General features: G+C 40.3%; 1 protein-coding gene across 1 annotated transcript in view; it reads right to left on the bottom strand.

Annotated features, from left to right (window-relative positions):
• Nucleotides 1-12,372, bottom strand: part of PCCA (propionyl-CoA carboxylase subunit alpha) — a 483,211-nt gene extending 470,839 nt beyond the window's left edge. Inside the window, exon 1 of the mRNA XM_049647162.1 lies at nt 12,303-12,372. The gene's annotated coding sequence lies outside the window, so the exon portion shown is untranslated. The remainder of the gene's footprint in view (nt 1-12,302) is intronic.
• Between the last annotated feature and the right edge of the window lie 2,997 nt (nt 12,373-15,369).

Here is a 15,369-nt window from a genome sequence, read left to right as displayed (position 1 = left end):
ATTAAGCACATATGTGTTCAATTGCTGTCTCTTCACCTTCTTTCACACTGTCTGGTTAAATGCTAAAAACTACCGTACCTTGCAAGCTATGTGTTAAGGGTAAGAAAGCTGTGCAACTAGGCTTCATGGCTTCATGGACCAAAGTCCATCTATCTAACTTAAAGTAGTACATGAAAAAGAATTAAATTTCTATCTAATAGGTGACCGCATTTGGGGTATCTTTTTTTTTTTTAATAGAAACTTGACCAAATATGCCAAGTATGTTTAAAAACAATTTCTTAGATAACACAGAGATAGTAATTATTTTAGGATGATTGCTCTTTGTGTCTAGTATAAAAAAATCTCTCTTGAGATCATAAAGGTATTCTCCTGTATTTTTTTTCTAAAAATGTTTTCAGTTTTGTTTTTAAAATTGAGATTTTAATACTAGAATGTGGTTTATGTACAGTCGGGGTAAGGATCTGTAGTTTTTCTATGCAGTTAGCTGATTGTTTCAGTACTACTTATTGAATATACCATCCCACTGATTTATAGTATCACCTGTGTTATATACCAAATTACTACCGATACATGACTGTGGTCTGTTCCATTGCTTACAGGTTTGTCCCAATGTCACATCCCTATAATTACTAACACTTTACATCAAACTTTACATTTGGCAGTACAAATACCTCATTATTTTTCAAAATTATCTTGGCAATTCTTGACATTTTACTCTGCCATTTAAATTTTAACATCCACCTATCAAATTATACACATACATATGCACAACCATGCTCAGGTCATAATCTTGCAGTTCATGAGATTGAGCCCCATGTCAGACTCTGCGCTGATGGCGTGGAGCCTTATTGGTATTCTATCTCTCCCTCTCTCTTTCTCTCTGTCCCTCTCTGCTCACACACACTCTCCCTCTCTCTCAAAATACATAAACTTAAAAAAAAAGATTTTAAAAATACTAAAAATAATAAAGTAATCTCTATACCCAATGTGGGGCTCAAACTCACAATCTTAAGACCAAGAGTTGCATGTTCTACTGACTGAGCCAGCCAGGCATGCCATCATATGGTATTTTTTTAACTGAATTTTCAACTTATTTATTGTTGGCACAACTTGTTTATTGTTGGTCTTCTGTATACTTATCCTGTAATCTATAATTTTGCTGAATTCTCTTACTAATTTTAATGGTTTGGTTTTCTTAGATTTTCTATATAAGCCTAGGAGAGCTTGGGTGGTTCAGTAGGTTAAGGTTAATTTCCGCTCAGGTCATGATATCGTGGCTCGTGAGATTAAGCCACACCCTGAGTTGGGCTCTGCACTCACAGTGCAGAGCCTGCCTAGGAATCTCTCTCCCTCTCTCTGCCACCCTCCTCATGAGTGCATGTGTGCGGGTATGTGCACACACACACACGTTTTCTTTCTATCTCTTCCTCAAAATAAATAAATAACCTTAAAAAAACAACTACTTAAATTTTCCTTTTTAGTCCCTCTGTTTTTCACTTCCTTTTCTTATTGCCCTAGATAATATCTTCAGTAAAATATGAAACAGAAATCGTGAAATTTGCATTTTTGTCTTGTTCCTGATTTGGAGGAGAACACTTTCTGATGCTTACTCAGAGTTTTATGGGATACCCTTTATCATGTTAACAGAAATTCTTTTATCATCCCTACATAGATATGTATATCATTTGCATTACAAATAAATTTTGAATCTTACCAAAGCTTTTTCTGAATCTTTTGAGATGATCTTATCGTTTTCTTTAATTTGTAAATGTGGTAGATTATATCAGTAAGTTTTCTACTGTTAGACCATCCTTGAACTCTTGGAATAAATTCCTCCTTAACCAAAATTGTGTTTTTTATACATGCCACATTTAATCTGCTCATGTTTTATTTAGAATTTTTATATTATAGGATTGCCTGGGTGGCTCAGTTGGTTAAGCATGACTTTGGCTCAGGTCATGATCTCATCGTTCGTGGGTTTAAGCCCTACGTCAGGCTCTGTGCTGACAGCTCAGATCCTAGAGCGTGCTTCAGATGCTATGTCTCCCTCTTTCTCTGCCCCTCCCCTGCTCACTCTCTCTCAAAAATAAACACTGAAGGGGTGCCTGGGTGGCACAGTCAGTTAAGCATCTGACTCAGCTCAGGTCATGATCTCATGGTTCGTGAGTTCGAGCCCCGCGTCGGACTCTGTGCCGACGGCTCGGAGCCTGGAGCCTGCTTCAGATTCTGTGTCTCCCTCTCTCTCTGCCCCTCCCCTGCTCATGCTCTGTCTCTCTCTGTCTCAGAAATAAATAAAAACATCAAAAATTTTTTAAAAAAAAGAGATGCATAAGGTCATTACATCATAATCAAGGGGTCTATACACCAAGAAGACCTAACAATTGTAAACATTTATGCGCCAAATGTGGGACACCCAAATATATAAATCAATTAATCACAAACATAAAGAAACTCATCAATAATAATACCATAATAGTAGGAGACTTCAACACCCCACTCACAGCAATGGACACATCATCTAATCAAAAAATCAACAAGGAAACAATGGCTTTTGAATGACACACTGGACCAGATGGACTTAACAGATATATTCAGAACATTTCATCCTAAAGCAGCAGAATATACATTCTTCTCCAGTGCACACGGAACGTTCTCCACGATAGACCACATACTGGGACACAAATCAGCCCTAAGTAAGTACAAAAAGATCGAGATCATACCATGCATATTTTCAGACCACAACGCTACGAAACTCGAAATCGACCACAAGAAAAAATTTGGGAAGGTAACAAATACTTGGAGACTGAAGTCCTAGTGAAGTCCTAGTGAAGAATGAATGGCCTAACCAAGAAGTTAAAGAGGAAATTAAAAAGTATATGGAAGTCAATGAAAATGGTAACATCACAACCCAAAACCTCTGGGATGCAGCAAAGGCGGTCATAAGAGGAAAGTATATAGCAATCCAGGCCTTCCTAAAGAAGGAAGAAAGATCTCAGATACACAACCTAAACTTACGCCTTAAGGAGCTGGAAAAAGAACAGCAAATAAAACCCAAAACCAGCAGAAGACAGGAGATAATAAAGATTAGAGCAGAAATTAATGCTATTGAAACAAACAAACAAACAAAAAAAACAAACAGTAGAACAGATCAGTGAAACCAGAAGCTGGTTCTTTGAAAGAATTAACAAAATTGATAAACCACTAGCCAGTTTGGTCAAAAAGAAAAAGAAAAGGAGACAAATAAATAAAATCAAGAATGAGGGGCGCCTGGGTGGCGCAGTCAGTTGAGCGTCCGGCTTCAGCCAGGTCACGATCTCGCGGTCCGTGAGTTCGAGCCCCGCGTCAGGCTCTGGGCTGATGGCTCGGAGCCTGGAGCCTGTTTCCGATTCTGTGTCTCCCTCTCTCTCTGCCCCTCCCCCGTTCATGCTCTGTCTCTCTCTCTGTCCCAAAAATAAATAAAAAACGTTGAAAAAAAAAATTAAAAAAAAAAAATCAAGAATGAAAGAGGACAGATCACAACCAACACAGCAGAAATAAAAACAATAATAAGAGAATATTATGAGCAATTATATACCAATAAAATGGGCAATTTGGAATAAATGGACAAATTCCTAGAAACATATACACTACCAAAACTGAAACAGGAAGAAATAGAAAATTTGAACAGACCCATAACCAGTAAGGAAATCTAATTAGTAATCAAAAATCTCCCAAAAAAACAAGAGTCCAGGGCCATATGGCTTTCCAGGGGAATTCTACCAAACATTTAAGGAAGAGTTAACACCTATTCTCTTGAAGCTGTTCCAAAAAATAGAAATGGAAGGAAAACTTCCAAACTCTTTCTATGAAGCCAGCATTACCTTGACTCCAAAACCAGAGACCCCACTAAAAAGGAGAACTATAGACCAATTTCTCTGATGAACATGGATGCAAAAATCCTCAACAAGATATTAGCCAACCGGATCCAACAATACATTAAAAAAATTATTCACCACGACCAAGCGGGATTTATACCTGGGATGCAGGGATGGTTCAATATCCGCAAAACAATTAACGTGATTCATCACATCAATAAAATAAAGGACAAGAACCATATGATCCTCTCAATAGATGCAGAAAAAGCATTTAACAAAATACAGTATCCTTTCTTCATAAAAACCCTCAAGAAAGTAGGGATAGAAGGAGCATACCTCGAGATCATAAAAGCTATATACATGAATGGCCCAACACTAATATCATCCTCAATGGGGAAAAACTGAGAGCTTTCCCCCTAAGGTCAGGAACAAGACAGGGATGTCCACTCTTGCCACTGTTATTCAACATAGTATTGGAAGTCTTAGCCTCTGCAGTCAGACAACACAAAGAAATAAAAGGCATCCAAATCAGCCAGGAGGAGGTCAAACTTCCATTCTTCGCAGATGACATGATACTCTATGTGGAAAACCCAAAAGATTCCACCAAAAAACTGCTAGAATTGATTCATGAATTCAGCAAAGTTGCAGGATATAAAATCAACACACAGAAATCGGTTGCATTCCTACACACCAACAATGAAGTGACAGAAAGAGAAATCAAGGAATCGATCCCATTTACAGTTGCACCAAAAACCATAAAATACCTAGGAATAAGTCTAACCAAAGAGGTGAAAAATATATACACTGAAAACTGTAGAAAGCTTATGAAAGAAATTGAAGAAGACACAAAAAAATGGAAAAAGATTCCATGCTCCTGGATAGGAAGAACAAATATTGTTAAAATGTCAATACTACCCAAAGCAATCTACATATTCAATGCAATCCCTATCAAAATAACACCAGCATTCTTCACAGATCGAGAACAAATAATCCTAAAATTGTATGGAACCAGAAAAGACCCCGAATAGCCAAAGAGATCTGGAAAAAGGAAACCAAAGCAGGAGGCATCACAATCTCAGACTTCAAGCTATACTACAAAGCTGTAATCATCAAGACAGTATGGTACTGGCATAAGAACAGACACTCAGATCAATGGAACAGAATAGAGAACCCAGAAATGGACCCATAAATGTATGGCCAACTCATCTTTGACAAAGCAGGAAAGAATATCCAATGGAATAAAGACAGTCTCTTCAGCAAGTGGTGCTGGGAAAACTGGACAGCAACATGCAGAAGAACAAACCTGGGCCACTTTCTTACACCATACACAAAAATAAACTCAAAATGGATGAAACACCTCCACGTAAGACAGGAAGCCATCAAAATCCTCAAGGAGAAAGCAGGCAAAAACCTCTTTGATCTTGGCCACAGCAACTTCTTTTAACTCAACACGTCTCCAGAGGCAAGGGAAACAAAAGCAAAAATTAACTACTGGGACCTCATCAAAATAAAAAGCTTCTGCACAGCAAAGGAAACAATCAGCAACACTAAAAGGCAACTGACAGAATGGGAAAAGATATTTGCAAATGACATCAGATAAAGGGTTAGTATCCAAAATCTATAAAGAACTTATCAAACTCAACACCCAAAACACAAATCATCCAGTGAAGAAATGGGCAAAAGACATGAATAGACACTTCTCCAAAGAAGACATCCAGATGGCCAACCGACACATGAAAAAATGCTCAACATCACTCATCATCAGGGAAATACAAATCAAAACCACCATGAGATACCACCTTACACCTGTCAGAATGGCTAACATTAACAACTCAGGCAACAACACATGTTGGCGAGGATGTGGAGAAAGAGGATCTCTTTTGCATGGTTGGTGGGAATGCAAGCTCGTGCAATCACTCTGGAAAACATAGGGAGGTTCCTCAAAAAACTAAAAATAGAACTACCCTACAACCCAGCAATTGCACTACTAGGCATTTATCCATGGGATACAGGTGTGCTGTTTCAAAGGGACACATGCACCCCCATGTTTATAGCAGCACTATCAACAATAGCCAAAGTATGGAAAGAGCCCAAATGTCCATCGATGGATGAATGGATAAAAAAGATGTGTTATAGACACACACACACACACACACACACACACACACACACACAATGGAGTATTACTCAGCAATCAAAAAAAATGAAATCTTGCCATTTGCAACTACGTGGATGGAACTGGAGGGTATTATGCTAAGTGAAATTAGTCAGTCAGAGAAAGACAAAAATCATATGACTTCACTCATATGAGGACTTTAAGAGACAAAACAGATGAACATAAAGGAAGGGAAACAAAAATAATATAAAAACAGGGCAAGGGACAAAACAGAAGGGACTCATAAATATGGAGAACAAACTGAGGATTACTGGAGGGGTTGTGGGAGGGGGGATGGGCTAAATGGGTAAAGGGCACTAAAGAATCCACTCCTGAAATCATTGTTGCACTATATGCTAACTAATTTGGATGTAAATTTTAAAAAATAAAAAATAAAATATTTAAAAAATAAATAAAAATAGGGGCGCCTGGGTGGCGCAGTCGGTTAAGCGTCCGACTTCAGCCAGGTCACGATCTCGCGGTCCGTGAGTTCGAGCCCCGCGTCGGGCTCTGGGCTGATGGCTCGGAGCCTGGAGCCTGTTTCCGATTCTGTGTCTCCCTCTCTCTCTGCCCCTCCCCCGTTCATGCTCTGTCTCTCTCTGTCCCAAAAATAAATAAAAAACGTTGAAAAAAAATTAAAAAAAAAATAAATAAAAATAAAAGCATTATAGCCATGGTATGTTTTACTGTGAAAATTTTTATTTTTTATCTTTTAATGTTTATTTATTTATTTTTGAGAGACAAAGCGCAAGCGGGGGAGGAGCAGATAAAGAGGGAGAGAGAGAAAATCCCAAGCAGGCTCCACACTGTCAGCACAGAGCCCAACGTGGGGCTCAAACTCACAAACAATGAGATCATGACCCAAGCCGAAATCAAGAATCAGATTCTTGGGTTGCTTGGGTGGCTCAGTCAGTTAAACATCTGACTTCAGCTCAAGTGATGATCTCTTGGCTCCCGAGTTCTGGCCCCCAAGTCAGGCTCTCTGCTAACAGGTCAGAGCCTGGCACCTGTTTTGGATTCTGTGTGTCTCTCTCTGTCCCTCCCCCACTCACATTCTGTGTGTGTTTCTCTCTTGCAAAATAAATAAAGCATTAAAAAAAAAAAAAAGAGCCTATTTTTTTTTCCTCACATAACAAGAAGGCTAGATAAAAAATGTCCAGAGAAGACACAGCTCTGTAATAATGCTGTCAGGAAAGTAGGCTCTAACTTTCCATTCCACTACCCTTAGCTTAGAGGCCTCCACCTCACACTTGGTACACTTTGGACTCGAAATAGCTGCTTTTTTCTATATAAGAAAGAAACTGAAGCACAAACTGTAACACCCATATCAGGAAATCAAAAGCTTTCATCTCATTGTCCAAAACTGTATCACATGGCTCATCTAGCCACAGAGGAATTTAGGGAAGTGTTTTTATTTGGACAAATTACTCCAAAGAAAATCAGGTTAATAAAGGAGGAAGAAGTCGGCATTTTGAATTGTCAATTGGCAGCATCTGCTGTACTCACTTTGGATAAGTTATATTATTGTAGGAAATTGTCCATACCACCTAAGTTCCTAAATTCTCTTATCATTTTGAAAAATCTCTGCTATATCTATAGTTCTGTCACCTTTAAAAATTCCTAGCATTGATATCCATACACCAATAATGAAGCAGCAGAAAAAGAAATCAAGAAATCGATCCCATTTATAATTGCACCAAAACCATAAGATATCTAGCAATAAACCTAACCAAAAAGGCACAAGATCTATACTCTGAAAACCATAGAACACTTATGAGAGAAACCAAAGAGGACACAAAGAAATGGAAAAACATTCCATGCTCATGGATTGGGAGAACAAACATTGTTAAAATGTCTATACTACCCAAAGCAATCTACACATTTAACGCAATTTTTATCAAAATACCACCAGTATTTTTTACAGAGTTAGAACAAAAAATCCTAAAATTTGCATGGAACCACACAAGACCCCAAATAGCCAAAGCAATCCTGAAAAGGAAAAGCAGAGCTGGAGGTATCATGATTCCATACCTTAAACTATATTACAAAGCTGTAGTCATCAAGATAGTATGGTACTAGCACAAAAACAGATACATAGATCAATAGAATAGAATAGAAAACCCAGATGGACCCAAAACTATATGGTCAACTAATCTTCGACAAAGCTGGAAAGAATATCTGATGGAAGAAAGACAGTCTCTTCAGCAAATGGTGTTGGGAAAACTGGACAACGACATACAAAAGAATGAAACTGGATTACTTTCTTATACCACATACAAAAACAAATTCAAAATGGATGAAAGACCTAAATGTGAGATGGGAAACCATCAAAATCCTAGAGGAAAACACAGGCAGCAACCTCTTTGACCTCAACCAGAGCAACTTCTTACTAGACACATCACCAGAGGCAAGGGAAACAAAAGCAAAAATGAACTATTGGGATGTCATCATGATAAAAAGCTCCTGAAAAACCAAGGAAACAATCAACAAAACTAAAAGTTAGGGGCACCTGGGTGACCTAATCATAATCAGTTAACCGTCCAACTTTGGCTCTGGTCATGCTCTCACCATTTGTGAGTTCAAGCCCCACATCAGGCTCTGTGCTGACAGTGCAAAGCCTGGAGACTGCATCAGATTCTGTGTCTCCCTCTCTCTCTGCTCCTTTCCTGCACTTTCTCTCTCTCTTTCCCTCTCTTTCTCAAAAATAAACATTAAAAAAAACTAAACTAAAAGGTAACCGACAGAATGGGAGTATTTGCAAATGACATAACTTACAAAGGGTTAGTTTCCAAAATCTATAAAGAACTTACAAACTCAACACCAAAAAACAAATAATCCAGTGAAGAAATGGGCAGAAGACATGAAACAGACATTTTTCCAAAGAAGACATCCAGATGGCTAACAGACACATGAAAAGATGCTCAACATCACTCATCATCAGGGAAATACAAATCAAAACCATGATGAGGTACCACCTCACACCTGTCAGAATGGCTAACATTAACAACTCAACACACAACAGGTGCTGGCAAGGACGCAGAAAAAGAGGAACCTTCTCGTACTGTTGGTGGGAATGCAAACTGGTGCAGCTGCTCTGGAGAACAGTATGGAGGTTCCTCAAAAAAGTTAAAAACAGAACTACGTAGGGCACCTGGGTGGCTCAGTCAGTTAAGCATCCAACTTCGGCTTGAGCCATGATCTCATGGATCGTGAGTCTGAGCCCTGCATCAGGCTCTGTGCTGACAGTGTGGAGCCTGCTTCAGATCCTCCATCTCCTGCTCGCTCTCTCTCTCTCTCTCTCTCTCAAAAATAAACATTAAAAAAAACCAGAACTACCCCATAATCCAGCAACTGCACTACTAGGGATTTACCCAAAGGATACAAAAATACAGATTTGAAGGGATATATGCACCCCAACGTTTAAAAAAGCACTATCGACAATAGCCAAACTATGGAGAGAGCCCCAATGTCCACTGACTGATGAATGGATAAGGAGAATATGGTGTGTATATATATACACACACATACATACAATGAAATAATACTCAGCCATCAAAAAGAGTGAAATCTTGCCATTTGCAGTGACATGGATGGAGCTACAGTGTGTTATGCTAAGTGAAATACATCAGAGAAAATACCATATGATTTCATCGTACGTGAAATTCAAGAAACAAAACAGATGAACATATGGGGAAAAAAATGAGGGGGGGAAACAAACCATAAGAGACTCTTAATGATAGAGAAAGAGCTGAGGGATGATGGAGGGAGATGGGTGGGAGATGGTGTAGATGGGTGATGGGTATTAAGGACACTTGTTACGATGAGCACTGGGTGTCATATGTAAGTGATGAATCACTGAATCCTACTCTTGAAACCAATATTGCACTGGCTGTTAACTAAGTAGAATTTAAATAAAAATTAAAAAAAAAAACTCCCAGCATTGTACATTTGTGCCTTTTAAAATTAATTTTTTAATTAATTAAAAGTTTGTCTACTTTATGAATTTTTTTTCAGAGAACCAACTTTCATTTTCTTGAGTTTCTCAATTTGCCTCTTTGATTCCTAGTTCATTCATTTCTGTGCTCATTATTGTTACTTACTTCCCTCTTCATATCTGTGTTAGATTTTTCCCTTATCTTTTTTAATGTTATTGCAAATGGTACCTTAAAATTTTCCTTTTCCATTTGTGTCTTTCTGACATACAGAAATACAATGGACTTTTTTGTATTTTGACCTTGTATCTAGTTAATCTTGCTAAATGCCCTTATTACTTTTGATAGTTTGTAGATTCATTTAGATTTTCTACCAACACAGCTATGTCCTCTGCAAATAAATTTTATGACCTTCTTTACCAATCCTTATGCCTTTTCTTTCTTTTTTCTTAACTTATTGCAACTGGCTATGAGGCTAGGCCCTCTAAAACAATGTTGAATAGCAGTGGTGAGAGATGACATCCTTATCTTGTTCCCAATCTTAGGGGGAAAAGTATTCAGTTTTTTCCTTTGAGTATTATGTTAGTTGTGGATTTTCTATACGCTCTTTATCTGGCTGAGGAAGAGTCTTCTATTCCTTAGTTTGCTAAGAGTTTATATCATGAACTGGCATACCAGATTCTCCCAGTTTGGGAAAGTTGTGTTCCCATCATGGTTTTAAACACCCTAAACTAATCATTATATTATTTTATATATGCAATACCTCTTTCAGTTTCCCACGTCAGTGAACAACTTCTTTATACACCATTTCCTCTTGCAGTCCACTCTCCCCTTCCAGATTTAACAGACTTTTCCCCTCTGTTCCTACTATAACCTCTTACAGTCATTATCAAAAGTGAGTGGTAAATTCCCACTTTTTTTTGGTCTGAAGACATATTTATTTAGCCCTCACTTTTAAATAACGACTTAGCTGGGTATGGCATTCTGGGTTATAGTTACTTTCTCTCAGCCCTTTTGAAATAGTAGTCCTTTGTCTTCAGACATCCCTTGTTGATGTTGATAAGAATGCTGCTAGCCTAAATATTGTTCTCTGTATATAATCTTCTACAATTTCTGATATTATTTTATCCATCTCTGAACACTCTATAAAAATTTATAAACATGCCTTTCAAGGTACTCATTACACTTCGTATTATTTAGTCATTCCCTGTACTCTAGCCTTATTTACTTTGTATTATTTAGGCATTTTATGTAATTGCCTTAACTCCACCATTAAGGAACAAACTACCTGATAACTATAGTAAATTTACTGATAAAAGTAGTAAATGCTGTACACCTTTTCTTATAAAGAAGCACCATGTTCTCTCATGGAATGGGGAGTGGCACATAAAGAAAAAGATCAAAATGTCCTATCTCAGGCTCAAAGAGTGCCTGGATATCAATTTGTTGACAACTGGCTAATGTTTAAGAACAAATAACAAATGAGTAAATCATCTATGCATTGACTACTCTGTTCACCATTTATTGTTTGGCTTTCAACAGATGGTTGGCATTCTTATTAGGGACTGTTTAAACATCAAAAAGGTATTTGTTAAGCTCAGCAAAGTTTTCATCTGCCAACCTGGGAATTTATCAGTGTGTATATAGATCTGACTCCGAATGAATTTGTTAGGAGGAGGAATAACCCCAACTATACAGTCTGTTTTCATCACTGAGGTTCATACATGTCTGAGCAATTCTGCAAGAACAAGAAGACAACTACCTGAAATCTATTTACGTGAGACACTAAGAAACCTCCTGAGAGTAAACTTATTATCTTAAGCAAAGAAAAGATTAGGTAGCTTGATCTTGAAACAAAGTCTTGGCGCTTAGAGGAGAGGAGTAATTTTGAGTGTCTCATAGTTCCTGAAATTAGGCATTATTCCTAGCTCAGACCACCTTAGATTCAAATCTAAGCTCTAAGGAGAGAGAGGGCTATAAATAAAAATGAAAAGGCCTCTTTATATTAAAGCAATTGACAAAGTACATTGCAGACCATTTAGGAAGCCTGTGACAACATATGTCACAGATAATCAACAATGAACACTGCAGAGCTCTAGCAACTCCATATTACCATTACATTCCTCACCAGCTATACCCAGAAGCAGCAGCGAAAAGGTACACACAAGAGATGCCTGACGTGCATTTAGACATTTTAAAAACAGCTAGAAATAGAATACCCACAGAAATCTTTCCCAAAATGGCAATCAATATGAAAAATATCATCCAAGAAACTGAAGTGTGGAGGTAACCTTAAAGTTCAATCTAATTTCAAAACAACAACACATGTCATTTTACTGTAAAATAACATTTTGTACTTACGCTTCTCAGAGGACCTCAGACCATGTTAGGGCAGCATCTTCTTTTCAGCTTTTCTAGGTAAGACAATGAATACAAAAACTGAAATGATTTGCTAGCCCAGATCCCAAATTAAAGCCCAGACCTCATTTCTCCTATTGTCTCTCTCTCTCTCTCTCTTTTTTTTTTTTTTCCAGAAGCAGCACTAACCTTCATTCTAACAAGGTGGGTGCAGGATGTCATAGCAATGTCATAGTGGCAGACACTTTGGCTTGGGGGGGGGGGTGGCGAAGAGGAAAAGACAGGAAGGGTCACTCCCAAATTCTGAGTTAAGTATGACCTCTATATTATACAGACTCAGCAGACCACTTGAACTTCTTCCATGGACTGGACAAAGGCATTTCTAGATGAGAACAGTACAGACTTAGAGTGAGCAGGCAAAGAAAAGGGAAGGGCTCCATGAGGTGCCACATAATCCCTGAGTAGTCTCCTTACTACGATTCCACAGCCAAAAATAACCCGAGAGTGAAACGTAGCTACGCCAAGTACTTCAGGTATCAGTTAAATTTCCTCCTCTTCTTTATGAATTTGTATTATTTATAAGACACTTGACACATGTTTAAACACTTACATAGCTCTTCAGTTTCAGGAAATATGGCTTGTTCGGCTGAAGAGAAAAAAGCATATAATGAGGGAGTTAACAAGGGCTGATATTTTTTTACAACATTCTTTAAAAACTGAAAAACCTCTTTAAACACCGGGAACGGCTTAAATAATTCACTCTAGGCCTGCGGGGCCCATGTGGACGGTTCCCTCTCGTTCCCTCCCGGGCTACATTTTCCCCGGGTTGCATTTGGGAACGCGGGCCTGACGGGCTGCCACCTGCGGCCTCGAGGCCTCATCGCCATGCCTGTCCTCTGCCTTTCAGGGTGCGAGTGGCGGTCGGCACGCGGCCGAGGCAGAACCCCGGAAGGGGCCCGGGGCCCTTTGACCCCCAGGCGAGCGGGACGCCGGGAGCGGGCGGAAGTGCGGCACCAAGGCCCGTCGCGGCCTGTCGCGGCCTGGCCTGGCCTGGAGGAAGCGGCTCCAAGGCCGCCGCCGCCGCCGGACCGGGGTGGCAGCCGTGTAAAGCAAATGATGTCCGAGGCGCTCTGTCGCCGGCCTTACCCCGGGGACTTGTTTGGCCGCTGGAAAGGATCCAGAAGGCCACTGCCCGTGGCCCACCCCGCCCCCCTCTCTAGGCGGCGGACTGGGCGTCCTACAGGGAAGGGCCCCGCGCAGAGGCCCGAGGGGCGGCCTGTAGGCCGGCTTTGCGGGCTTCGGGCCCTCGTGCCCGTTGGTTTGCGGGAGGGAGATCGACGGGAGCTGCGTTCTCAAATTTCTCGCACTCGGGGAGTCCGGGAATAGTGGAGACCGGTCTCCGGGGCCGGCCTGGGAGGAAGGAGTGCGAAATGCGGCCGCCGAGCACGGCCGCCGCGGCGCCGGCTTCCGGGCGGAGGGAAGCACCTGCCTCCGCCCACCTTGACCCCGAGGCCGGCGCCCAGAGCTCCGGGCGCCCCTCCCGGGCTGTCCTCACGGAGGTCTCTGGAGGGCGAAACCTGGATCCTCGCGGCCTTCGAGTGCTCGCTCCCCTGCCGGGGGACGGAGTGGGGGGGTGGGGGCGACCCGGGTACCCATGACCGAGGCCCGCTCCGCAGGGCCGAGAGAGTTCGACGCTCCCAAGGAGGGAGTCTCCATGGAGGAATTCCTCCTGCTTCGCTTTCAGAGTTGAAAGCCTGGAGGCCGTCGGTTCTGCAAAGAGAAGCGGTCGGGCGCGGGCAGGCAAGCAGCTGATGAAAATAATTGTCCTAGCACACACAGCCCTGCGCCCAGGGGCGCGCGTACACACACACACACACACACACACACACACACACAACTTGCCTCATCTAGCTACCCAACCTTAGTATTCCGGGCATGCGGTTTTCAACAACTTGCTTGACACAATAACAAAGACATTTAAATGCCAGGACGCAGACTTCACTTTTTAACCTGCTGAGAAGAGCTACTTTCAAAGCTTCCCCACCGCGAATAAACTGACAAAAAATATGGGGTGCACTTATAAATTAAACACCTTACCCTCAAAGCGGCGTGCGTTAATCAGGTTTCTAAGGCAATAGCCATCTCTGTCTTTTCCTATTCACCCAAATAATGCCACAAGAAGGAACCCCTTTACAGAAGAGAAAGCCAGGGGGAAAAAATGAATTATACCCATTGCTAGTAAAAATCATCTTAAATCAATAGAGCACCACTTGAACTTGAGTTTCCATTGTTTCACTGAATCATCAATGTTTTTAATTAAACAGAGCTACCCTTTCTGTTAAAACATTACATAAAAGGGTTAGGTTTCTACTTTTGTTGAGGCAGCTGGCGTTTGTTGGCTGTTGTGTTTGAGCAACAGACTGTTCAATAGAAGCGAGAAATAGCTCAACGCGCTCTTAATAGACCTGTTTCAACAATGTACCTTGAAAAGGAATACATTGTGTTATTGTGTTAGTTTGCTACAAACCTATTAAAAGAAAAATAGCATCCATCAGGTCTAACAAAACGCATTTGTATTATACCTACTTATCTGCTTCAAATACACTTCTTGGCACAATGTCTAGAATTCAACTAGATCATCAAGAGCTGGACAGAATAACACATACCAGTTAGGTAATGATACACGGGCTAAAAATAATAATAAAGAAAGGTCTAAGCAGAAAGTAATCGTTACTTTTTGTTTATCATGAGAAATACAGGCAACCCTTCTTCAATTGAAAATACATTGCAAAAATGTGGACTCATAACAAAAACAATTTTTAAAATATTCTTCAAATTTAGAAATATTCTAACATGGGAATATTGCTTCAAAATCCATACTTGGAACGAATCTGATACACTTTCGATGGTAATTTGTTTCAGACAGAGATTCAAGGCACAAGCGATGCATTTTTGAAGCAGAATTAAATAGCGCAAAGAGCTGGGTTCTTTAGGGAAATGCGTGAAACAAACAAATCGAAAGCAAGGGTTCCAGCCAAGAGGTTGGGGAGCAGCGATGTCTGGCAGTAGG

Source organism: Panthera uncia, assembly GCF_023721935.1.
Source record: "Panthera uncia isolate 11264 chromosome A1 unlocalized genomic scaffold, Puncia_PCG_1.0 HiC_scaffold_16, whole genome shotgun sequence".
Lineage (NCBI taxonomy): Eukaryota > Metazoa > Chordata > Mammalia > Carnivora > Felidae > Panthera > Panthera uncia.
This window is presented reverse-complemented; position numbering and strand designations above follow the sequence as displayed.